Genomic DNA, 26,892 nt, shown 5'->3' with positions numbered 1-26,892 from the left:
CTGTCTGCAACCGCTAAGCAATAGCTGCTGTCACTCTCCCTACCCCTTCCCGGAGGGGCAGCAACTCTGTTGCGTCATATCTTGCCAATCCCTGCCCAGCCACAGGGGCAGACGGGGCAGGTGCTTGCTGGCAGCTTATCCCAGGTGGGGAGGTTTGAGGAGGGAGAGGGAAAGGGGAGGAATTCCCTGGCGGTCCAGTGGTTAGGACTCTGTCCTGCCACTGCAGGGGGCACGGGTTCGATCCCTGGTCAGGGAACTAAGATTCCGCATGCCAAGCAGTGTGGCCAAAAAACAAAAAAAGAAGGCGAGGGAAAGTCACCGCCTTTGGGTTTGCGACCACGAGCTGATTCTTCTCCCCGGCTCCACTCAGCCCGAGGGCCTGCCTTTGAGCTGTTCTCTGGGGCCCTCTTACCCCTGGGGGTGCCTAGGAGGCAGATGGGTACATTCATTCTCTTCCTTTGGCTGCCAGCCTCTCTGGACACATGGACACGCAGACAGACAGAAAGACAGACTCCAGGCCACGCTGGCCGAGCAGGCAGTGACTGGGAAGTGCTGGTGGCCTCGTCTGACCCGTCATCAGAGAGACCCCTGAGTCAGATGACCCCCGAGCAGTCTGGCTGGTCTCCCACTTGGAGGCAGAAAGGCCGCGGCTTCCTGGCATCCCGCAGGTGTGTGACAGAGGGCAGGCAGGTGCCCACGTGCTCTCACCAGGGCGTAGGTGTTGGGAGTTGGGACTGTGGCGGGAGGGTTCCTTGGACACGGCCACTGCGCCAGCATCCACTGTTTATCCTCAGCATCTGGCAGCGTGAATTCTCAGTAAGCTATTGACAACTAATGAATGAATGAGTGAAGGGATGAATGGAAGGAGAGTGTGGGCACCGTTCAACTCAGGCGAGTGGGGGTACCTTCACTCACTTCCATACTCGGTCTCTCATCACCCCTCAAAGCCCACCCCCCGACCGGCCCCCACTGTGCTGGGTGCCGAGGGAGGACCAAGGTAACCAAGCTTGTCTCTGTTCCTTGAACGCCAGGGCCGTGGTTACTGTGTGTGCCCCCACACCCGACATGCTTCCTTGGACCACCGGCACTCAGTGGGTGTTGAACTGAATTGAATTTACGCTGTAGCTGAGGGGCTGATGGGCAAAGATCTGTTCAGACTGATTTACAAAGGGACCTACCTCCACCATCCTTTCCGCTTTGGGCTGTGCCACAGGGGAAATCTGTGGAAGGCTGTGTTCTTTCCATCTTGGACCTGGGACTTTGTTTCTCTGCCATGGGAGGGATTGGCTCTCAGGGATCCGCCTCCAGCCAGGGTCAGCTCCTCGCAAAACTCCAAGGGGCTCCATTCAATTGTGTGATATGCTGTTGGCATCCCCTGGAGCCCAGCAAGCAGCAGGAGGCTCCTGTTTGTCTTGGAAACAGAGGTGCATGCTTGGGGAAGGGTCCCCGGGCCATCTCCTTGGGGGCTGGCAGGGAAAGGACATTCACAGGATTCCTTCCCTCCAGAGGGACTCAGACATCAGACTGGATGTTAAGGACTGACCTCCCATTCCCCTCGGCTTGTCGGAGCCGGGCCAGAGGGGAGATGGGGACAGCCAGCCCTGGGCCCTGCCCCAGGCAGCCAACATCCACAGGCTCCAGGGGACGCGGGCGGGTCGGGGCTGGGAGGCGATGAGGCGTGGGGGACTTGTCAGTGTGAACTGACTTTCCTTCAAGCTAAAACATTTGCAGAAACCCAGCCAGGGTTGATTTATGAGCCCCACATATTTCACAGGTCTTAAAGCATCCCCCAGGAATCAATGAGGTCAGACAGAACAGACTTTGCATCCGGAATCAGTATGAAATTGGCATCTTCAACAGTTCCCATGGGAAGCAAGGGATAATAATTTAAGGGAGATTATATTAAATATTGCAAAGACACAAAAAACCTGGACTCTGCTTCATTCCCGTTGGGGAGAAAGACAAGTCATCTGTTTTCTGCATCTGAGCTGGATGAGGGGTGGCCGTTTCTGCTGAAGCCACTGTGACCAAAATGAAACATGATGGGAGGGGGGGGCACTAGGGCGGGCGATGAACTCAGAGCCAACTTAGCAGTGACCACAGCATCCTGTACTGTGTCCTCTGCTGCATGCTCTGTAACAGTGATAAATAGACATTTGTGATTATTTATTTAATGTCTCTCTGTCCAGCAGGAACTTTCTGTCTTGTTCACTGTTGTATTTTTAGCACCTGATAAATATTTGTTGAACAAGCAGAAAAGCGACATGCGGTGAATTGTATGTAGTGTGTAAATGAGTGAGAGAAGCTGATTACACCTCAGGTACAGTTGTCCACATAGATTAATTTATTATCATTAATGGACTTCATTCGTTTATCATTTCCATGCTGGGGTCTGTGCTGTTCGCACAAAGATAAATCAGGCATCATCACTACCTTCGGGAATTCACAGTCTCTTGCCAGGAGTTGAGGTAGGTTGGTAGGACGTAGGGAGCCCAACACATACATAGTTATAGCCCAAGGTAATGGGACAGCAGCCAAAGCAGGTACGAGGCTCTCTGTTGGCCCTGGCTGGAGTGATCACAGAATCCTTCCATAAGGACAGGTGTTACACATCTGTGCATCCATTTGATTATACACGTATTCACTGAGCACGTCTCTGTGTCAGACACTGCCAAGTGCTGGGAGGGGATCTAAAGATGAATAAGAGTTGGTCCCTGCCTTCAGGATCTCACAGCTGAGCAGATGTGAGTGGGAGTGGGGGAAGGGTGGGTGCCCGTAACTCATCAGTGTCTTTACATGAGCCGGAGTGTGAGGGGTGGTGAGAGCAGTATAGCTGGGTGCTGTAGGGGTGCCCGCAAGGGATAGGGATTCTGCTCTGGCAATGGATATGATGGCCTCTAAGTCGATGTTTGGAGGCTTGAGTAGAATTTTCATGTGGGAGATGGTGAAGGGCTTTCTGGGTTGAGGGAACAGCCTGGGCAAAGACATGGAGGCCAGAAGCTTCACGGCACATTGAGGACTGCTGGTGAGGACCAGCCTTGGTCGTGAGCCCATTGGTCACCTGCCCATTTACGACAGCCAGTGCACGGCTGCAGCATGGACACGGAGTGGGGTTGGGGCAGCCGTAGAGTGAGAGATGAGGCTAAGGAACTTGGCATGGCCTTGAATGCCATGCCAATCTCTTGGACTCTGTTCTGTAAACACTGGTTTTTAAGTGGTATCTTGACATCTGTTTGAAGAAGATTCCTGGTTTAGGAGCCCAGGAATTAAATCACGACTGGGGTCATGATTTAATCTCATCACTGCAACAAACTCAGTGAGGGGGTCGTGGCTCCTTTTCCCTCTCTTTCGGGGCTCCATTTCCCCATCTATACAAGAGGGGCCGAACCACAGTCTCCAAGGCTCCCTGCAGCCCTGACCACTCAGGATGTGGAACATGCTTGTGACTACTAGGTGAGGGTACATTCCGGAGGCAGGTAGATTCTAGAGATAGTATCTTTTCACTGGAGGCAGTGATTTTGCATTAAGTCTATAAGAGTAATGATTGGACCGCCTCTAAGGATATCACCTCCATGCTCTCTAAGAGTCCTGCTTGGAGCCTTCTTTTAAGCTTGAGGCAGAGATGAGCCCTTTTTTGAGTCCCTCCAGGAAAGGGGCATCAGTGGATGGTGATGAAATTAGCTCTGACTGTGATGATAGCACATGGCCTGGTCCTGTAAGAAATCTGGCGTTGCCTTTATAACACCTGGGGAGAATTTGCAAGCAGCCGGAGCAAAACACAAATTCCTCGCAAAGCCAAGCATCTTCTTAGATTGACCAATGGGCTAAGAATGTAAGAGTTCCACAATCAGACCTTTCTAGGAAATCCCGCACCTCAGACCTTCTAAACAGACCCTTTTTAAAGGATCGTCTCAATCTCATTTAGCTCTAGAGAGCAGGAGCTGGCCCAGGACCAGGTGGTGCTGGCCTGTGGTCTGATGGCTACTCACTGTGGGAAGCTGGATCCTATAGTTACATCCTTAAGGGACTCACTTAATTATAATAATTCCCATTTGAACATTGCCTCTCGCTTTTCCAAATGCTTTCGCATCTACTGAATTCTCAGACAGCCCAGTAGGCAGGCTCAGGATCGTTTTCCCCATTTTAGAGAATACTTGGAAGGGCTCTGTGACTGTCCCAATATCCCACAGTTTATCCGTGGGAGAGGTCGACCAGAGTGTAAACTTGCTGACTTTCAGACCCTCCTCCTCCCGTAAGATGGGCCAGATGCTCTTTACTGATCACAGGCTACACTGGCCTCCTTTGTCTTCTCAAACAGAGCATCCCCACCCCAGGGCCTTTGCACTTTCAAGTCCCTCTGTTTGGAACTCTTTCTGGTTCATTCTCCTCCTTGAGGCTTCAGCTCAGTAGATGATACCTTCTTAAAGAGCCTGTCCCTGACCAACCTGTCCAAAGTCACCCTGCAATCATTCTCCGTCACAGCTCGTATCATTATTACTTGTCCCAAACTTGAGAGTCTGTAAAATCATCTGGAGGGCTTCAAACACAGATTGCTGGCTCCCGCCCGCAGAATTTCTGATTCAGTAGGTCTGGGGTGAGGCCTGGGCCTTCAAGTGGTGCTAATCCTTCTGGTCCGGGACCTTACTTTGAGAACCGCTGATTGATGTGGCCTCTCCCGTTGCGGAGCACAGCCTCCGGACGCGCAGGCTCAGCGGCCATGGCTCACGGGCCCAGGCGCTCCGCGGCATGTGGGATCCTTCCAGACCGGGGCACGAATCCGTGTCCCCCGCATCGGTAGGCAGACTCTCAACCACTGCGCCACCAGGGAAGCCCAATGACTATCTTTTAATTAAATAGTTTTATTGAGGCATAATTGACATGTAACGTTATATTAGTTTCAGGTATACAGTATAATGATTCAATGTATATGTCGTATCCCCACAATAAGTCTAGTTAACATCCATCACCATACATAGTTAAAAAAATTTTTTTTCTTGTGATGAGAACTTTTAAGATCTACTCTCAACAACGTTCAAACAGGAAATACAGTATTATTAACTATAGTCACCATGAGGTATGTTACATCCCTATGACTTATTTATTTTATAACTGGGTATTTGTACCTTTTGACTCACTTCACCCATTTTGTCCACCCCTACCCCCTACCTCTGGCAACCACCAATCTGTTCTCTGTATCTATGAGCTTTTTTTCCCTTAAGAGTCCAATATAAGTGAGGTCTGAGGAACTGGTCTTTCTCTGACTTATTTCATTTAGCATAATGCCCTCAAGGTCCATCCATGTTGTAGCAAATAGAAAGATTCCCCCCACTTTTTTATTTATTTATTTATTTGTTTTATTTATTTATTTTTGGCTGCGTTGGGTCCTCGTTGCTGGGCACGGGCTTTCTTTTAGTTGCTGCGAGCGGGGGCTACTCTTCATTGCAGTGCGCAGGCTTCTCACAGCGGTGGCTTCTCTTGTTGCGGAGCACGGGCTCTAGGCGTGGAGGCTTCAGTAATTGTGGCACGTGAGCTCAGTAGTCATGGCTCACGGGTCTAGAGAGCAGGCTTAGTAGTTGTGGCACACGGACTTCGTTGCTCTGCGGAATGTGGGATCTTCCTGAACCAGGGCTCAAACCCGTGTCCCCTGCACTGGCAGGTGGATTCTTAGCCACTGGGGAAGCCCAAGATTTCCCTTTTTTATGGCTGAATAATATTCTATATTATGTATATACCACCTTTTCTTTATCCATTCATCCACAGATGGACATGTGGGTTGTTTCCATATCTTGGCTGTACTTATTTGTTTATTGTCTATTCCATCTCTTATCTTGTTTCTGCTCTATCCCTAGTGCCTGGTCCATCATTTGTATTTGTCAAATGAGTATTGACTGAAGACTCAGTCGGACTCCTTGCTTTATAATCGTCCCACACCTAAGAAGGAAGGTCAAACGTTGACAGAAACCCCGGGAGTTATTTGGTCTGATCTCTTCTCCCCGTTACCTTTTTCTTTAACTTTTTTCGCACTCATGTTTTTTCTAAGGGTCATTATTATTACTTTTTTTTATTGAAGTATAGTTGATGTGCAAAATTATATGTTACAGGCGTACAACACAGTGATTCACAACTTTAAAGGTTTACTCCATTTATAATTATTATAAAATATTGGCTATATTCCCTGTGTTGTACAATATATTTTTATAGTTTATTTTATACATAATAGTTTGTACCTCTTGATCCCCTATCCCTATCTTGCCCTCACCCTTCCCTCTCCCCACTGGTAACCACTAGTTTACTCTTTATCTCTGTGCGTCTGTTTCTCTTTTTGTTATGTTCACTAGTTTGTTGTTCTAAGGGTCATTATTAAATTTATGTATAGATTTCATGGACAATTTTTATAAAATTCCAATGAATTGCGCTGTCTGGGTTCAAGGAGGGTTGTCCAAAATCCAACGAAGCCATAGGGCATCCGGCCAAGTGTGGCTCCCTGAGTCTGCCATGTCTCTGTGCTGTACTTAAACCTTGCTAATCACCTCCCCTGTCAGCAGGTGGGGAAGAGCCCACACATCCTCACTCTTCCCCCTTTGACAAATTACAGGTGAGCTAGCTGCGATTGGGGTGGGAGGGAGAATACAGGTTGGGACTATGACTCAGGGTTTTCCCTTTGTGACGAGCAGATTGGCACTAAGGGAAGAAACCTTGATCTTGGGCTTGTCAGCACTTTGTTCAAACAAACTGCAACCCAGCCCCGATGCCACAGCTGTAAACCTCTTGGGAACTTTCTGGGTAAATGAATTAGAATTTTATGACTGGCTTGCGTAGAACACTTATCCTAACTCCCAAAGTGGTACTTTCAGAACCCTCAAGTGTCTGACGCCTCTCCTATCCTGAGGTTTCAAAAGAACAAAGTTGAGATTTGCCAGACTGGAATTGGGTTTTTTTTTTCCACTAGTGCATTTTATTTTATTTTTAAGTTTTATTGGAGTATAATTGCTTTACAATGGTGTGTTAGTTTCTGCTTTATAACGAAATGAATCAGTTATACAAATACATATATCCCCATATCTCCTCCCTCTTGTGTCTCCCTCCCACCCTCCCTACCCCACCCCTCTAGGTGGTCACAAAGCACCAAGCTGAGCTCCCTGTGCTATGCGGCTGCTTCCCACTAGCTATCTATTTTACATTTGGAATTGGGTTTTAAATGTAAAATTTGATCTTCCCTGTCTAAGGGGAGTTGAAGATGAAGTCTGAGGTGTTTATGGATCCTCCCAAGGTAGCACTGTGGCTGGGGGAGTGCTGAGGGTGGGCTAGGGCCAAGCTTTGTCCTTTAGTTGGGGGCGGGGCTCCTTTGAGGACCCAAGGGAAATGGAGTGTGTGCGTGTGTGTGTGTGTGTGTGTGTGTGTGTCTGTGTGTGTGTGTGTGTGTGTATCCCCGGGATGGGGGGTTGCCAACTCTTTTGGAGACCACCACATGGCTGCCCTGGAATAACTATTGTGGGGACAACTAACTCTGCCCAAGAGAGTCAAGGAAGTCTACCCAGAGACGGGACGGTCATAGTTGAGTTGGGAATCTGGAGACCAGGGATGGGAAATAATCTGTCCAGCGTCACCTTGCCTGTCATTTGCAGAGCTGGGATAAAGCCCAAAGTCGCAGGACTCCTAATCCCAGGGAACTGTGTTGTGCTGTGGAAAGAGACTGCGTTTGGAAGCTGAGTGACCTTGAACAGGTGCCTTCTTCTCCGTGGGCCTCACAGAGGAGCGTGATCTGTAGGAATAGTTAGGTGCACTCACTCATTGTGGGGACAACAAATGAACAACACAGGCTCTCAGGCAGACAATGGCGGGAGCTCTGATTCTGGTGCCCGTGTTAACTTTTATATTCTAAGCAGTTTGGTCATGCTAGTGTTTGTCAGGATAAGGTGAGTCAGGACATTAAACTGAACTGTCTTTCTAAAGTAGGCTCATTGCATCGGCCTCAGCTCCTTTCACTAGAGTTTGGTTTCACAAGAATTCTCTCCCAGCCCAGCTGCATGGCCAAGCCAAATCCACTTTGTAAGTCATACAGCTCTGTTCTTTCCACGTTCAAGCTCCATAAAGAGTTGTAAATGGAACAAGTGTGGCTGTTAGCATGATCTCCCTCTGAAGATGAAAAAATAATTAAAAGGAGACAGGAGACCCTGGTACTTCAGAAGTGGACGAATCACAGAAGGGTTAATAAAATAGAAAGCGATTAAGACAGTAGGAGATAGTGTGACTTGGCTTTTAGCTCTCATGAGGAGGACAGGATCGCCAGGATCGCGTTCCAGGGCAGCCTACTGACCATGAGGAAGAATGTGTGTGGTTCCAGAGTTGAGCCCAGCGAGCCACAGCCATGCTAAGAACCCTGAGACCAGGTGGGGGAGGGAGGAGGGCAAGCCAGTGACGTCTCCAGGGTGGGAGGTGTTCAGGGCCAGGGCGAAGCACACAGAAAGTCTGAGTGTACTCGGGTTGCCATAACAAGTACCACAGACTAGGGAGCTAGGACAACAGACATCTATTTTCTCACAGTTCCAAAGACTGGAAGTCCAAGATCAAGGTGTAGGCAGAGTTGGATCCTGCTGAGGGCCTCAAGGGAGGGGTCTGTTCTAGGCTTCTCTCCTTGGCTTATAAAAAGTCACCTTCACATCGTCTTCCTTCTATGTGTATCTCTGTGTCCAAACTCCCCCATCTTATGAGGATGCCAGTCACATTGGGTTAAGATCCACCCTAATGACTTCAGTTTAACTTAATCACTTTTAAAGACACTATCTTCAGAGACAGTCACCTTCTGAGGTACTGGGGGTTAAAACGTCAACATATGAATTTTAAGGGACACAATCTGACTTCAACATATGAATTCTGGGGGGACACAATTCAGCCCAAAACACAAGACACAGTCCCTTTTCCTCCGGGAGGGGGACCCATGTGACATGAGAAGCCACTGGGAATGCCATTTTTTGCTCTTATCTTTAATGACCCAGGCCTTAGGTGATTTCCCCTAGGAAGCCTTCTTAGATCATTACCACCCCGTCCAAGCCCATTGGACTCCCTCCCCACCTCCCCTTGAGTTCTCCAAACACTTAGCTGGTACCTCTATTGGGGCATTTATCATCATCTACCTTAGACTTAATTAGAAATGTGTCTATGCTCCTGACTTATTGAAGCCACATGTTTTAGGCATCTTTGTGTCTCTCTCATATCCCCTGCCTCCTGTCTTGCATATAGAGCAGGTTTGATAATATTTGTTGGCCTGTTGACGGGCCGGCTGTCCAAGAAAGTTGGGTAATAAGTGCTGGATAAACAGGAAGATGCAGCTATTAATAAAACAGCAACGTGCCTTTCCTTAGAGTCTTTGCACTCGCAGACAAAGTCGAGCTCCTGGATTTATAAAGAAAAGAAGCTCCTTCCACCCTTCTAACCTTGTTTGACCTAAAGGGTCAACGGAAGACTCTGCCAACTGGGTGCTCAGCGTTCTTAAACCCCCAGAGTTCAAAGACGATGACTCCTCTGGCCAGTCTTGAAGAAACTCTTCAATCATTTCTTGAATAATGGCATTCTTTTGGCCCGGCTCTATGGATACTCCGCCTTCCACCCCCAGTCCAGTGACCTTCTGTCCCCTTGTTTCTTGGCTGAACGTCTGGGTCTGATGTAGAGAGCAGAAGCAGTTTCATCAGAGCGAGGGTCCTTCCCACGAATGCAGAGCCACACAGCCCAGAAAGCCTGACTGTGCGGAAACAGCTGGGTTTTGGCAGGCTGATTTTGAAGAACAATGCTAATAATTGAAAATCACTTTGTTTCAGAATGGTGTATGCGGGATGAGGAATGTACTGTTAGATAAGGCAGGTCACCCGTGTTGTTAAGAGAAGACTCATTTGAGGATTTGCTCTGAAATCCCTACCTTTACTTTCCCTCACCTCCTACCTTTACTTTCTTCTAGTAAAGCTTCCCACCTGGTCCCTGGGAGGTAGATGTGCCTGGGGATTGGTCCCTTCAGCTCTTGGGATGGTTGGCAAGGGCTTGGGATGCTTGAGTCCTTGGGCCAGTTGCCTTTGCTTTCTCCATTGTGCCTTACACACTTCTAGAATTTTCTGTGTGTGCCCCCAAATGGAAATGGTTGGGGAGAACTGCTTTAGACTGATGTATTCTGCAGAGATTTCTAGGATCACAGAGCAGGTTTCTCAATATTTACCTTTTAAAAGGAAACACATTCACTTATTACTCTTGGTGCTCTGTCTTTGGACAAAATGAATGCCAATATTAGGACTCTGTGGTTCAGTAAAGTTGTAGGGAAATTTGATTACATTCAATGTATTAATCAGCTGGACTCTTGTGGTTGCAAGTAACAGAAACCCAGCTCAGAGTTGCTTAAGCAAAAAAATAAATAAAACAACAACAACACAAACACAACTGCATGACCACATAATTTATTTTTTCATAACTGAGAAGTCCACGAGTAGAATGAGCCCTGGATGACTGGATCATATCATACGGACTTGGTTTTTTTCTCTCTCCATCTCCTGTCTCCAATACAAAGGCTTCTTCATTCTCAGGGCAGGCTCTCTCAAGAGGTAGCCCCTGGCAGCTGCAGGCTTTTCTCTTACCAGGTTAGCAACACAGAGAGATTGCCTCAATCTTTAGAGCTCTTTTAAAAGGATAAAGTCAGACTCTGTTAGCTAGTTTGGGTCACATGCCCATTCCTAAACTCATCGCTGTGACCAGAAACATGTCGGGTTTTGATTTACCAAACCTGCATCACAGGTCCAATGCCGGAGCCAGCAGTGGATGTAAAGCTATCTGGAACACACTTTCCACACTAAAGGTGAGGAAAGATGGTTTCTCAAAGGAAAATCGGAATGCTATTACCTCCTGAAGGGAGTTTGGATGTTGAGTGGGCAAGAGCTATACCTGGCATTCCGGCTTCCACGTGGAAACAGAGGAAATGGAAGGACTCTAGTTTGTTCTGAGCCAACAGTGACAGATAATGGAGAATGCGCTCCCCAGCTGATTCAGTGTCCTTCATACATGCACTCTTCTGGGACACTGGGGGATGGTCACCAGTAAAGAAGGCAGGGGCCCGGAACTGTTATTTATGCTACCCATCTGTCCTCATGTAGGCAGCTATCCACACTGTCCCTCAGAGACAGCGAACTCTCTTGTTCATTAAAAATTGTCAGGGAGATAATACCATGAAGTCTCTTTATAGAAATATCAGGCTGTTATAATTCTTTGAGTCAAGAAGAAATGCCTAGTACCTCACTTGAATCACTTGTGCTATTGTCTTTCTTATCCTGCCCTTAGGAAAAACAAAAAATAAAAAAAAACAAAGAATGGTAGATTAGTACTGTGTATAGCCATCATCATCATCGTCATCATCTTCACCATCCCACATCAAAGCACCTGTGTGTCTCTGATTCCATTTTTATTTTAATGGCGGTGATACGTTAATTGGTCATGTACGGTAACTGCCAACACTCACATGTGCAGAGCTGTTGGTCATTCTTTTATCTCCTGGCCCCTTATCATAGTAAATCTTGGCAATGGCCTTGGTTTTCTTATCTATAAAATGAGGATAATACCTATCTCATAAGTTTTTCCGCGAGGATTAAAAGACTATATATAAAGCACGTGATGTTAAAATAAGTAAGTTGCATAGCTATATGTAGCCATATGTTCCCTAAGACATACTTCATGACAGGAATTACCTTCTGCCCTTAAAGAAAAGCCCCCACTGGTCACTTACAAAGTACGGAGAGCTTCTAAGAACTTTTGAACTGGAATGATGGCCCAGGGATGCACCACTGCTCCATGACCAAGAAAGAAAATCTGAAGAAATTGAATAATGCTTTTCTGGAAAAGGACCATAGTTATGCTCAGGGCATAGTACTGAGATGTCAGAAATAGACTAGAATATTCCCTCCGAGTGTTTAATGGAGAAGCATCCATAGGAAGACCTCAGGGCCAGGGCCAGGATATCTGGACATGATTCCAGTTCTGCCCTTCACTAGCTGTGTGACCTTGAATATGTGTCTTAAACTCTCTGAATCTCAGTTTTCTCTTCTGTAAAATGGGGATAACAATTCCTGACCTGCCTACCTCACAGCATTATTAGTGATGCAGTAGAGACTTTAATACCTATAAAATCTGCAGAATTGTTTCCAGAGCATTAAAATAACTTGCTCCATTATATTTATCAGAATGCCGTGTACTTGTTGTCATGCTGTCTCAGTAAACCGTGAACTAAACTGGGAAAGGACTTATGCAATATTTTATATACACACAAAATTATATGTAACATATGTAAGCCAGATGTTTATTAACTATGCATATGGGAGAACCCAGCACCCAACCTAAGAACCTGTGGGCTTCTCCACCATCACACCTTGTATCTCCTTTCAAGGTCTTCTGAGACTTGCTTATTTCGTTCAATGTTATATTTCTAAGATTCCCATCCATGTTGTTGTGTGTAGCTGCAGTTTATTTTTTGCTTTTGTATACTTTTCCACAATGAGACTCTACTGTATCACAGTTTATTAATTAATTCTTTCATTAGAAGACATTTGGGTTGTTCTTAGTTTTCTGTTATTACAAAGGATGATGCTATGAACATTCTTCTGAGCGCTATACACCTGTGCTGTAAGGGATGGAAATTTCAACTTTACAAACCAATGCTTTGTTGTTTCCCAAAATAGTTATACTGGTTTACACACTAAGCAGTGATTAAGGTTTTCTCTTGCGCTTCAGTCTCACCAACACTTGGTATTGATAGACTTCTTAATTTTTTGCCAATCCAGTAGTTGTAAAATGGTAGTTTTCGTGTTCTTAATTGCATTTCCCAGGTTACTAATGAGGATAATCATATTTTAATATATTTATTGGCCACGTGTGTTTCCTCTTTTGTGAAATTGTCTGATCGTATCTTTTGCCTGTTTTCCTATTGAATTTTCTGTCCTTTTTGTACTTGTGATTTGTAGAAATTTCTTTATATATCTAGATACTAATCCTTTTCAATTGTATGGGTTGCAAATATCTTCTCCCAATTTATGGCTTATCTTTTCAATATCTTCATGGTGTTTTTTGAGTTACAGACATTCCCAATTTTAATGTAGTTGAATGTTTTTGTGGAGGCTTGCTTGAAAAATCCTTTGCTACCCTAAGATCATAAATATGTTTTCTTATATTGTCTTTTAAAAGTTTTAAGAGTTTGCTTTTCACATATAACTCCTGAATCTATTTGGAATTTATTAGTGTATATGGTGAAAAGTATAGATCCAGTTTCACTTTTCTCCATATGGATAATCACCTACCCTAACACCCTTTATTGAGTAGCTCCTCCCCTCCCCATTGCTCTGTAATGTCCCCTCATTTACTTATCAAGTGTCTACACCTGTGTTGTATCTGTGTTCTTGCTACTCTTTTCCATTGTTAGTTTTTGCACCAATACTACTCAGTGTTTATTATTATAGCTCATTAATAAGTCTTCCTATCTAATAAGACAGACTCCTTTTACTTTCTTTTTCAGGAGTGTCTTGGCTATTCTTGGGCCAAGTGCCTTAAAAAAAAAAATTGTTGGAGCCTCATTCTATTGAAAATGGGCACTGTTGTTCATGGGGCCCATAAATTGTTAATGTGGCTACACTGAGAACACAGGTTTTGCTTCCATCACTGTAATATTATTGCAATGGTGACAGTGAGACATGTAACTTTTTTTTTTTAAAGAAAAAACTTGTTGAAATTTTGGTTGCAATTCGGTGAGTTTTTCGATAAATTTGAAGAGAACCGACATCTTCATTTTATTGAATCTTTTTATCCATGGACATTAAATCTCTTCCCTTTTTACACATCTTTGTCTAGATTCATTCCTAGGAAGTGTGTATATATATATATATATATATATATATATTTTGCTATCTTTATGATATCTTTAAAAATTCAGTGTTTCTTTTGTTGCTAGTATATAGAAACACAACTTATTTTAATATATTGAGCTTATATCTAGATAGCTTGTGAAATTCTCATATTCTTTCCAATACTTTGTAGAGTCTTTTGGGTGATTCTGACAAACACACTGTCTGTGAATAATGAGAATTTTGTTTCTTTTCTTCTCTAATTTTTATACCCTTTATTTATTTTTCATGTCTTATAGCACTGGCTGGTACCTATAGAAATATGTTGAATATAGGTGTTGACAGTGGAAGCCTTGTCTCTTTCCTGGTGGTAAAAAGACTGTGTCTAATGTTTCCTCACTAAGAATGAGTTTTGCTGAGTTTTCTTTTTTTTTTAATAATTAATGGGTATTGAATTTTATCAAATGCTTTTTTACAACTATGAGATAATTATAGGCTTTAAAATCTGCTTTTTTGGGGAATTACAATGATGGATTTTCTTATTAAACCACCTTTCATTCATTCCTAGTATGACCGACTTAGTCATGATATAGTATAATTTGTTTAAAGTAAACTGCTGGATTTGTTTGGCTCATATTTTGTTTAGGATTTTTTCATCACTGTTTATATATTAAAATGACATGTCACTTTTCTTTTTTAAAATTACTCTTGCTGGGTTTGGTATCAACATATTAGCTTGATACAGTGAGATATTCTTCCTTTTCTATTCTCTGGAAGGCTAGAATTATCTATTTCATGGAAAGTTTATTGTAATCTTTCTGTAAGATCATTGAGGTCTGATTTTGTGTGTGTGTGTGTGTGTGTGTGAGAGAGAGAGAGAGAGAGAGAGACAGACAGACAGACAGACAGACAGAGAGAGAGAGAAGATTTTTAGCTACTGATATAATTTCTTTAACAGTTATGGACTGTTAGGACTTTTTACTCCTTCTTAAGTCAGTTTTGCAAAGTTATATTTTTCTTGGAATTTGTCCATTTAAGTTTTCAAATTAATTTGCATGAACTTTTTCATAGCATTCTTTGCATTATCTTTTAAATCTCTACTGAATCTGTAGTTCTATTGCTATTCTCATTCCTAATATTTTTGTGCTCTTTAAAAATATGCTAAAGTCATATCTATTTTATTAGTCATTTCGAAGAACCAGTTTTTGGCTTTGTTGATCTTTATTTTTTTTACTTTTTGCTTTTTATTTCATTAATTTCTGCTCTTATCTTTATTATCTTCTTTCTAATTTTGTTTTCCTTTGGATTTCTTTGTTCCTTTTCTAATTTCTTATGCTGGATGCTTAGTCATTAATTTTAAACCTTTCTTCTTTCCTAATATTTAAGACTATATATTTTTCTTTGTGTTTTGCAAATTTGGATACGTAGTGTTTTCATTGCTATTAAGTTCTAAGGATTTTCTGATTTATTGTGACCACTTCTTGTGGTCCATGATTTATTTAGTGATGAGTTTTTAAATTTTACATATTTATGGGGGTTTATCTTTTTTGTTGTTGTTGATTTCTACTTAATTGCATTGTCATCAGGGAATATGATTTGTGTATTACTGATTCTGTGAAATTTGTCTGGAACATGATTTATTCACTTTGTATCCACAATACCTAGCATAATGCCAAGAATGTGGAAGTTGTTTGGTAAATGCCGATCTAATGAATGACAGATGAATCACTGTCTAGTGACCAGGCATTAGAGGAATTATCTCTTTATCCTCAGCCAAGATGTCCAATCCTGCCAGCTACATCTTATTCCAAAATACGCTTGCAAATGCACACTAGGAATATAATGGCCCGCCAAAATTGTCTTCTGTCCTGCTCACACCCTCCTCCTTTGGCCTCAGAAGCAGACACTGAGTGGCTGGGTGAGAGGTTGCTTGCAAAACTGATAGTGTGAGACTATCAGGCCCAGTCTTAAGTGTAATAGAATTAGATAATTGCTTTGCACGTATTTCTGGAGAAAAACATTTCTTCTATAATGGTAATAGTTTAAAATATGTGTAAGGTGGCATTTCCTCCAAAGGAAACTCCTATCTCATGGAGTCCCTGAAAGTAATTAGGCATGATACCCCCATTTAAAAAAAAGGGAAAACTGACATAAACCTAGTTAGTAGTGAAGCTGGCATATGAAGGAGAAAATAATTAATTAATAGCTTCTCTGTCTTTTCCTAAGCCCCTGAGAAAGGCCTTTTGAAGATGCCTATTCAGCAGGTCTTGAAAGAGGTCCGAAGGGAAATATGAGAACATCCTTATTTCAGGGTAAATCTCAGGAAAGATGGCAATGTTTATACATTACATGAGCATTCGTATATTGTAACAATATTTGCATCATATTATGATAATGTTCATATGCTATAACAATAGTCATGCATGATAATAATGTTTATATATTGTGATAGACACTCGACATGGGGCCAAACAGAAAGTAGAAGATATAACTCAGTTGTGCTCACCAAGAGCATCAGATAAGAAGCCCTTCCCCATTCAGGCTACTCTCTTACCCTACGTTTTCTCCCTACTTTGTAATAGTCTGTTCTACAAGGTCATGTCCTCATTTTGTATGCTGAGTCAAATTGTGAGCAGCTCCTGGCCACGTTTATGCCTTTTCCTCTTGCGTCCTCCAGAGGGCCTCTGCAGCCCTGCATAGGTAAGAGGTATAGACAGTGAGTGATGAGAGTAGGAAACTCGTCTGGAGCAGAGAGGACCCAGATTTATCAACCTTTCCAGATGGAGGGGACCTCAGACCTTGTTTTTCAGAGGAGGAAACAGGCTGAGAAGAACTTGCCTTGGGGCCATCATTGAGCTAGTGGGAAGTTCTGGACCGGGACCTGGCTTTGAATTCCTAGTTTTTTCTCTTCTTTTAGGAGGTGGGCTTCCCTCCTTCTCCCATCCCTCTCCTCCCCTTCTTCTTCCTCCTACTTTCTGACATGAAGCTGGAGCAATCAACCTTGACTGAGGGCCATTTCTGTGTCGGGCACTGATTTACAGGTTTTACTTACATAGGAGCCTCACAAAACCCCTTGAGTAATGTACCATCACTAGATCCTTTTACAAATGAGGAAACCAAGGCTTTTAGGGACTAACAAATAAACAAAAAACAAGAAAAAGACTTGTTTAAAATCACACAGCTACAGGGAGATCAGCTCGGTGGTTTGTGACCACCTAGAGGGGTGGGATAGGGAGGGTGGGAGGGAGGGAGACGCAAGAGGGAAGAGATATGGGAACATATGTATATGTATAACTGATTCACTTTGTTATAAAGCAGAAACTAACACACCATTGTAAAGCAATTATACTCCAATAAAGATGTTAAAAAAAAAATCACACAGCTAAAAAACTGGCGGTGGCAGGATTTGAAACAGGTCTGACTCCAAAGCCCATATTCTCACCAACCTCTGTTGTCCTTTACACCTAGTTCACAGAAGTATGAGATGCCCCACATCGTAGTCCAGACCTCTTTATTCCTGCTTCCCTACTTCCCTCCCCATCTCTCTATGCCTTCATCTTTCTCCCCCTCCATGCTTGTTCTCCTGATTCTCTACTCCCTTCCAGGGACACTCAAGTCTTAATTCCGTTGTGGAGAAGGGAGCTGCAAAGGAGATGCGAGCTGTTTGGGCAGAGGGTTAAGCTCCTCAGAAGCACAGGGTGCTGCCACATGCGTATTCTCTGGGATTTTATTTCAGATCACAGGTCAAGTATGTCTTCAGGTAGGAAAAATTTAGAATGGAATTCAATGCATATGCTTTGATTTACAGATATTACCTTTATTGGGGTAAAAATACATAACATGAAATTTACCATCTTAACCATTTTTAAGTGTATAGTTGAATGGTGTTAAGTATATTCATATTGTTGTGAAACAGAACGCCAGAACTTTTTCATCTTGCAAATCTAGAACTCTATACCCCTTAAACACTAACTCCCTTTTTCCCGCTCCCCTCAACCCCTGGTAACCACCATTCTGCCTTCTGTTTTCTATGAATTAGACTACATTTAGATACTTCATATAAGTGGAATCATCAATGGGTGTGTTTTTGTGACTGGCTTATTTCACTTAGTATAATGTCTTCAAGGGTCTTTCATGTTGTGGCGCGTGTCAGAACTTCTTTCCTTTTAATGCTGAGTAATAGTCCATTGTATGTGTAGACTACATTTTGTTTGTTCATTCATCCATCAATGGACAGTAGGGTTGCTTCCACTTCTTGGATACTATGAATAATGCTGTAACCACCCACCCATAATGACTACCCATAATGTGTCCTGACCCACCCATACTGACTTCCAGGATACACTTAGGGAAGACCCCAAACCAGGGGAGAGTGGGATCATGGAAGCCTAATGAAGAAAGTCTTCAAAGAAGAAGGGAGTGGGTGACTGCACCAAATGCTGCTGAGAAGTAACGAAGGATAAACACTAAACCTTTGGATTTGACCTTGTGGAAATCATTGGTGACCTTGACCAGAGAGGCTTTAGTAAAATCAAAAGGATGGAAGTCTGATTGGAGCAGGTTAAAGAGAGAGTGGGAGGTCTGGAGGCAGAGCAGCGACTGTAGACAACTACTTCCAGGAAGTCTGTGGCAGAGGGACCTGGAAAAATGCAGTGGTTATGGGGAGAGTTACATTGGGCCATTTGTTTTCATTATTTTTTGTTAGCACTTCCTCCACTACTGCTACTAACGCTTATCAAAAAACCTGATTAAGAATGCAGTTGAAAATAAAGAACCCAGCTGAGCAGACTCTTGACCCAACTATTTAGCATCAGCAATTAAATTGTTTTTGGCGGGGCGGTGGGGGGGCTTAGCTTATTGTGGCTTAAAAAAAAATATGTACATTAAAATTTTCTGATCAAAGCTAACTCAGCTCATCAAGACATAAAACTTGATGCTAATTGCTGCAGAACTGCAAAGGGCTAGGACTTTTGTGGGAGTTGACTAAGAACCAGTACAAGTTCCCACATGCAGGAGAGGAGGACTGGATTTATCTTTCCCTCTCTCCTCCTTTGCCCTCCTCATCATCTCGTCATTTCTTTCTTTTCTTTTCCCCTTTCCTGTTCTTTCTGCTCCCCTTCTCTTCTTCTTCCTCCAGCATCCTTAGCTTGGCACATGATCCTTTTGCAAATGGGCTCCTATTCCTCCTTCCCTCCCCTTCACTCACCCACATATGTCTGCTTGTGTTAACTGCTGTTGGGTCCCTGAATGTGCTATGCCTCTCATGCCTCAGTGCCCTTGCACATGCCACTCCCAACCTACTTGTTTTGGCTAACTCCTTCTCATTTGTATTAGGGTGCAAGCTAAGCTACTATAGCAAAGAGACCTTCAACACACTGGTTTAGATAGGAGAGAATTAAAATTCTCTCTCATGGTACAGTCCAGAGGCAGGTGGTTCAGGGATGGTAGGGTGGCTAGACCAAACTCAATGTGTGGCTTTCACCTCTGGATCCAAGATAGCTGCTCCAGCTCTCACCATCACACCTACATCCCAGCCAGAGGGAGGAGAGAAGTGACAAGGGAACCACACAGTCATTCTTTTAAAGCATGACCCAGAAGTTGTAACACATTAATTTTACTTACATCCCACTGGCCAGAATTTAGTCACATAGCTACACTTCACTGTAAGGGAAGCTGAAAAATTCAGTCTTTAGTTGGGAGAATGGATACTGGAGGGCAGTATCCAATTGTGGCAGCTCTGCCACATCATCTGTCTAGATTCACCCAAATATCTTCTATTCCAGAAAGTCTCTTCTTCCTGGAAGTGCCCTCATTCTTTTCTCTGGGTGACACTTAGCGTACTGAATTGGGATTATCTGGTCCCTTATCTGTTGCCTGCTAGACTGTAAACAAACATGGCCCACGTGTCATTTATCTTTGAATCCCTAGTACCTACCACAGTGTTGACTCCCAGTGAATGGGCGTGGTGTAAATGAATCCTGAATAGCTGTGTTATTTGGCCCTGGGATTTGGGCGCTGTGCTCTTCATGGTGGGAGGGAGAGCTAGATTGGTCGGTAGGTCAGCTAGTTGGCTGGCCCTGCATGTAGCTCCTTCACCTCCCTGCCGTCTGACCTAGAGAAATCCAGATGTCTGCTAGTGACCACAGGGTGGGGGATGGAAGAGGGCAGCCCCTAATCCATCAGCTAGATGAACATGCAATCCTGAAAAGTGTTTAATCAGTTCAAATATTTATTTTAGATTTAAGTGATACAATCCAACTCTCACCAAGTCCAAAGAGTGGTGGGGAGCATGTGTGGCTCTTTCAGTCCTGTGCCGTTTGGGGTGGGGCCCTCACTTCCAGACTCTCAGGACATGTGGCCCCCTCAGCCAGCAGACAGTATCCCTCAGACTCTCTCTCTCTCTGGCATCCTCTCCCCTACCTTCAGGGTCCCTACCTGCTTTTCCCCTCTTCCTCCCATCCCCTGGAGTTTCACCTCCTCTTCAGTTGTAGCCTCAGCAGTTATTCTCTGATGTGCTGAGGCCAGCGGCTAGTGATGAGGAGCAGGGAGCTTTGGACCATAGAGGGTGGGGGGCAGGAGAGGAGACCAGCAGAGGGGGCTGGTCTCAGGATGAAATATCTATATTCTTTTTTTTTTCTTTTTGACCATTTTATTTTTAACATCTTTATTGGAGTATAATTGCTTTACAATGTTGTGTTAGTTTCTGCTGTATAAGAAAGTGAATCAGCTATATGTATACATATATGCCAATATCTCCTCCCTCTTATGTCGGCCTCCCACCCCTCTAGGTGGTCACAAAGCACCGAGCTGATCTCCCTGTGCTATGCGGCTGCTTCCCACTAGCTATCTATTTTACATTTGGTAGTGTATATATGTCCATGCCACTCTCTCACTTTGTCCCAGCTTACACTTCCCCCTCCCTGTGTCCTCAAGTCCATTCTCTACATCTGTGTCCTGCCCCTAGGTTCTTCAGAACCATTTTTTTTTGTTTTTAGATTCCATATATATGTGTTAGCATATGGTATCTGTGTTTCTCTTTCTGACTTCCTTCACTCCTCTGTATGACAGACTGTATTCCATTGACAGTAATATTCCATTGCATATATGTGCCACATCTTCTTTATCCATTCATCTGTCGATGGACACTTAGGTTGCTTCCATGTCCTGGCTATTGTAAATAGAGCTGCAGTGAACATTGTGGTACATGACTATTTTTGAATTATGGTTTTCTCAGGGTATATGCCCAGTAGTGGGATTGCTGGGTCATGTGGTAATTCTATTTTTAGTTTTTTAAGGAACCTCCATACTTTTCTCCATAGTGACTGTATGAATTTACATTCCCACCAACAGTGCAAGAGGGTTCCCTTTTCTCCACACCCTCTCCAGCATTTATTGTTTGTAGATTTTTTGATGATGGCCATTCTGACCGGTGTGAGGTGATACCTCATTGTAGTTTTGATTTGTATTTCTCTAATGATTAGTGATGCTGAGCATCCTTTCATGTGTTTGTTGGCAATCTGTGTATCTTCTTTGGAAAAATGTCGATTTAGATCTTCTGCCCATTTTTGGATTGGGTTGTTTGTTTTCTGGATATTGAGCTGCTTATATATTTTGGAGATTAATCCTTTGTCAGTTGCTTCATTTGCAAATATTTTCTCCCATTCTGAGGGCTGTCTTTTTGTCTTGTTTATGGTTTCCTTTGCTGTGCAAAAGCTTTGAAGTTTCATTAGGTCCCATTTGTTTATTTTTGCTTTTATTTCCATTTCTCTAGGAGGTGGATCAAAAGGATCTTGCTGTGATTTATGCCATAGAGTGTTCTGCCTATGTTTTCCTCTAAGAATTTTATAGTGTCTGGTCTTACATTTAGGGCTTTAATCCATTTTGGGTTTATTTTTGTGTATGGTGTTAGGAAGTGTTCTAATTTCATTCTTTCATATGTAGCTGTCCAGTTTTCCCAGCACCACTTATCGAAGAGGCCTGTCTTTTCTCTATTGTATATTCTTGCCTCCTTTATAAAAAATAAAGTGACCATATGTGCGTGGGTTTATCTCTGGGCTTTCTATCCTGTTCCATTGATCTATATTTCTGTTTTTGTGCCAGACCCATACTGTCTTGATTGCTGTAGCTTTGTAGTATAGTCTGAAGTCCAGGAGCCTGATTCCTCCAGATCCATTTTTCTTTCTCAAGATTGCTTTGGCTATTCGGGGTCGTTTGTATTTCCACACAAATTGTGAAATTTTTTGTTCTAGTTCTGTGAAAAACGCCTTTTGTAGTTTGATAGGGATTGCATTGAATCTGTAGATTGCTTTGGGTAGTATAGTCATTTTCACAATGTTGATTCTTCCAATCCAAGAACATGGTATATCTCTCCATCTATTTATATCATCTTTAATTTCTTTCATCAGTGTCTTACAGTTTTCTGCATATAGGTCTGTTGTCTCCTTAGGTAGGTTTATTCCTAGGTATTTTATTCTTTTTGTTGCAGTGGTAAATGGAAGTGTTTCCTAATTTCTCTTTCAGATTTTTCATCATTAGTGTAGAGGAACGCAAGAGATTTCTGTGCGTTAATTTTGTATCCTGCTACTTTACCAAAATCATTGATTAGCTGTAGTAGTTTTCTGGTAGCATTTTTAGGATTCTCTATGTACAGTATCATGTCATCTGCAAACGGTGACAGCTTTACTTCTTCTTTTCTGATTTGGATTCCTTTCATTTCTTTTTCTTCTCTTATTGCTGTGGCTAAAACTTCCAAAACTGTGTTGAATAATAGTGGTGAGAGTGGACAACCTTGTCTTGTTCCTGATCTTAGAGGAAATGGTTTCAGGTTTTTTTTTAAAAATAAATTTATTTATTTACTTTTGGGTGTGTTGGGTCTCCGTTTCTGTGCGAGGGCTATCTCCAGTTGCAGCGAGGGGGGGCCACTCTTCATCATGGTGTGAGGGCCATTCACTGTCGTGGCCTCTCTTGTTGTGGAGCACAGGCTCCAGACACACAGGCGCCGTAGGTGTGGCTCATGGGCCTAGTTGCTCCACGGTATGTGGGATCTTCCCAAATCAGGGCCTGAACCCGTGTCCCCCACACCGGCAGGCAGACTCTCAACCACTTCACCACCAGGGAAGCCCTGGTTTCAGTTTTTCACCACTGAGAACAATGTTGGCTGTGGGCTTGTCATATATGGCCTTTATTATGTTGAGGTAAGTTCCCTCTATGCATACTTTCTGGAGGTTTTTTTTTTTATCATAAATAGGTGTTGAATTTTGTCTAAAGCTTTTTCTGCATCTATTGAGATGATCATATGGTTTTTCTCTTTCAATTTGTTAATATGGTATATCACATTGATTGATTTGCATATATTGAAGAATCCTTGCATTCCTGGGATAAACCCCACTTGATCATGGTGTATGATCCTTTTAATGTGTTGTTGGATTCTGTTTTCTAGTATTTTGTTGAGGATTTTTGCATCTATGTTCATCAGTGATATTGGCCTGTATTCTTTGTGACATCTTTGTCTGGTTTTGGTATCAGGGTGATGGTGGCCTCACAGAATGAGTTTGGGAGTGTTCCTTCCTCTGCTATATTTTGGAAGAGTTTGAGAAGGATAGCTGTTAGCTCTTCTCTAAATATTTGATAGAATTCACCTGTGAAGCCATCTGGTCCTGGGCTTTTGTTTGTTGGAAGATTTTTAATCACAGTTTCAATTTTGATGCTTGTGATTGGTCTGTTTATATTTTCTATTTCTTCCTGGTTCAGTCTCGGAAGGTTGTGCTTTTCTAAGAATTTGTCCATTTCTTCCAGATTGTCCATTTTATTGGCATAGAGTTGCTTGTAGTAATCTCTAATGATCCTTTGTATTTCTGCAGTGCCAGTTACTACTTCCCCTTTTTCATTTCTAATTCTATTGATTTGAACCTTCTCCCTCTTTTTCTTCATGAGTCTAGCTAATGGTTTATCAATTTTGTTTATCTTCTCAAAGAACCAGCTTTTAGTTTTATTGATCTTTGCTATTCTTTCCTTCATTTCTTTTTCATTTATTTTTGATCTGATCTTTATGATTTCTTTCCTTCTGCTAACTTTGGGGGGTTTTTTGTTCTTCTTTCTCTAATTGCTTTAGGTGTCAGGCTAGGTTGTTTATCTGAGATGCTTCTGTTTCTTGAAGTAGGATTGTATTGCTATAAAATTCCCTCTTAGAACTGCTTTTGCTGCATCCCGTAGGTTTTGGTTTGTCATGTTTCATTGGCATTTGCTTCTAGGTATTTTTCGATTTCCTCTTTGACTTCTTAAGTGATCTCTTGGTTCTTTAGTAGTGTATTGTTTAGCCTCCATGTATGTGTGTTTTTTACAGATTTTTTCCTGTAATTGATATCTAGTCTCATAGTGTTGTGGTTGGAAAAGATACTTGATACAATTCAATTTTCTTAAATTTACCAAGGCTTGATTTGTGACCCAAGATATGATCTATCAAGTGTTCCATGAGCACTTGACACGAAAGTGTATTCTGTTGTTTTTGGATGGAATGTCCTATAAATATCAATTTTGTCCATCTTGTTTAATATGTCATTTATAACTTGTGTTTCCTTACTTATTTTCATTTTGGATGATCTGCCCATTGGTGAAAGTGGGGTGTTAAAGTCCCCTGCTATGACTGTGTTACTGTTGATTTTCCCCTTTAATGGCTGTTAGCATTTGCCTTATGTATTGAGGTGCTCCTGTGTTGGGTGCATAAATATTTACAATTGTTATATCTTCTTCTTGGGTTGATCCCTTGATCATTATGTAGTGTCCTTCTTTGTCTCTTGTAATAGTCTTTATTTTAAAGTCTATTTTGTCTGATGTGAGAATTGCTGCTCCATCTTTCTTTTGATTTCCATTTGCATGGAGTATCTTTTTCCATCCCCTCACTTTCAGTCTGTATCTGTCTCTAGGTCTGAAGTGGGTCTCTTGTAGGCAGCATATATATGGGTCTTGTTTTTGTATCCATTCAGCCAGTCTATGTCTTTTGGTTGGGACATTTAATCCATTTACATTTAAGGTAATTATTGATATGTATGTTCCCATTACCATTTTCTTAATTGTTTTGGGTTGGTTGTTGTAGGTCTTTTCCTTCTCTTGTGTATCCTGCCTAGAGAATTTCCTTTAGCATTTGTTGTAAAGCTGGTTTGGTGGTGCTGAATTCTCTCAGCTTTTGCTTGTCTGTAAAGGTTTTAATTTCTCTGTTGAATCTGAATGAGATCCTTGCTGGGTAGAGTAATCTTGGTTGTAGGTTTTTCCCTTTCATCACTTTAAATATTTCCTGCCACTCCCTTCTGGCTTGCAGAGTTTTTGCTGAGAGATCAATTGTTAACCTTATGGGAATTCCCTTGTATGCTATTTGTTGTTTTTCCCTTAGTGCTTTTAATATTTTTTCTTTGTATTTAATTTTTGATAGTTTGATTAATATGTGTCTTGGCATGTTTCTCCTTGGATTTATCCTGTATGGGACTCTCTGTGCTTCCTGGACTTGATTAGCTATTTTGTTTCCCATATTAGGGAAATTTTCAACTATAATCTCTTCAAATATTTTCTCAGTCCCTTTCTTCTTCTCTTCTTCTTCTCTGACCCCTATAATTCGAATTTTGGTGCATTTAATGTTGTCCCAGAGGTCTCTAAGACTGTCCTCAATTCTTTTCATTCTTTTTTCTTTAATCTGCTCTGTGGTAGTTATTTCCACTATTTTATCTTCCAGGTCACTTATCCATTCTTCTGCCTCCGTTATTCTGCTATTGATTTCTTCTAGAGAATTTTAAATTTCATTTATTGTGTTGTTCATCATTGTTTGCTCTTTAATTCTTCTAGGTCCTTGTTAAACATTTCTTGTGTTTTCTCCATTCTATTTCCAAGATTTTGATTCATCTTGACTATCATTACTCTGTATTATTTTTCATGTAGACTGCCCATTTCCTCTTCATTTGTTTGGTCTGGTGGGGTTTTACCTTGCTCCTTCATCTGCTGTGTATTTCTCTGTCTTCTCATTTTGCTTAACTTACTGTGTTTGGAATCTCCTTTTTGCAGGCTGTATGTTTGTAGTTCCCATTGTTTTTGGTGTCTTCCCCCAGTGGGTAAGGTTGGTTCAGTGGGTTGTGTAGGCTTCCTGGTGGAGGGGGCTGGTGCCTGTATTCTGGTGGATGAGGCTGGATCTTGTCTTTCTGGTAGGCAGGACCATGTCCAGTGGTGTGTTTGGGGTGTGTGTGACCTAATTATGATTTTAGGCAGCTTCTCTGCTAATGGGTGGGGCTGTGTTTCTCTCTTGCTCCTTGTTTGGCATAGGGTGTCTAGCACTACAGCTTGCTGGTCATTGAGTGGAGATGGGTCTTAGCATTTAGACAGAGATCTCTGAGATAGCTTTTGCTGTTTGATATTACATGGAGCTGGGAGGTCTCTGGTGGACCAATGTCCTGAACTTGGCTCTCCCACCTCAGAGGCACAGGCCTGACACCCAGCCAGATCACCAAGGCTCTGCCCACCACACGGCTCAGAAGAAAAGGGAGAATAAAAGAAAGAAAGAAGGAAAAAATTAATAAATAAAAATAAAATGCAGTTATTAAAATAAAATATTCAAAACTATTAAAAATAAAAATAATTAAGAAGTAATTTAAAATAGAAAAATAAAAAAAGAAAGAAGAGAGCAACCAAACCAAAAAACAAATCCACTGATGATAACAAGTGGTAAAAACTATACTAAAAACAAAAACAAATAAAAAAACGGACAGACAGAACCCTAGGAAAACTGGTAAAGCATAGCTATACAGCTTCACACAAAGAAGCATACACATACGCACTCACAAAAAGAGAAGAAGGAAAAAATATATATATATCTATACATAAAATGAAGAGAGCAACCAAATCAATAAACAAATCTACCAATGATAATAAACTCTAAATACTAAACTAAAATAAACATAAAACCAGAAACAAATTAGATGCAGAAAGCAAACCCCAAGTCTACAGTTGCTCCCAAAGGGCACCTCCTCCATTTGGGATGATTCGTTGTCTATTC

At 42.4% G+C, this 26,892-nt stretch overlaps 1 protein-coding gene and 1 non-coding gene across 4 annotated transcripts in view; both read left to right on the top strand.

Moving 5' to 3' along the window:
* FBLN5 (fibulin 5) overlaps positions 1–26,892 on the top strand; it is an 82,123-nt gene that overhangs the window by 18,663 nt on the left and 36,568 nt on the right. The window lies entirely within an intron of this gene.
* Positions 13,586–13,720, top strand: LOC116750250. The gene has a single exon (XR_004348948.1). It is a non-coding gene; the product is annotated as a small nucleolar RNA SNORA1 (small nucleolar RNA).

The sequence above is a fragment of the Phocoena sinus genome, chromosome 2 (genome assembly GCF_008692025.1).
Source record: "Phocoena sinus isolate mPhoSin1 chromosome 2, mPhoSin1.pri, whole genome shotgun sequence".
In the NCBI taxonomy this organism is placed as follows: domain Eukaryota; kingdom Metazoa; phylum Chordata; class Mammalia; order Artiodactyla; family Phocoenidae; genus Phocoena; species Phocoena sinus.
Note: the sequence above shows the minus strand (reverse complement) of the source record. Positions and strands in the feature narration are given on the sequence as shown.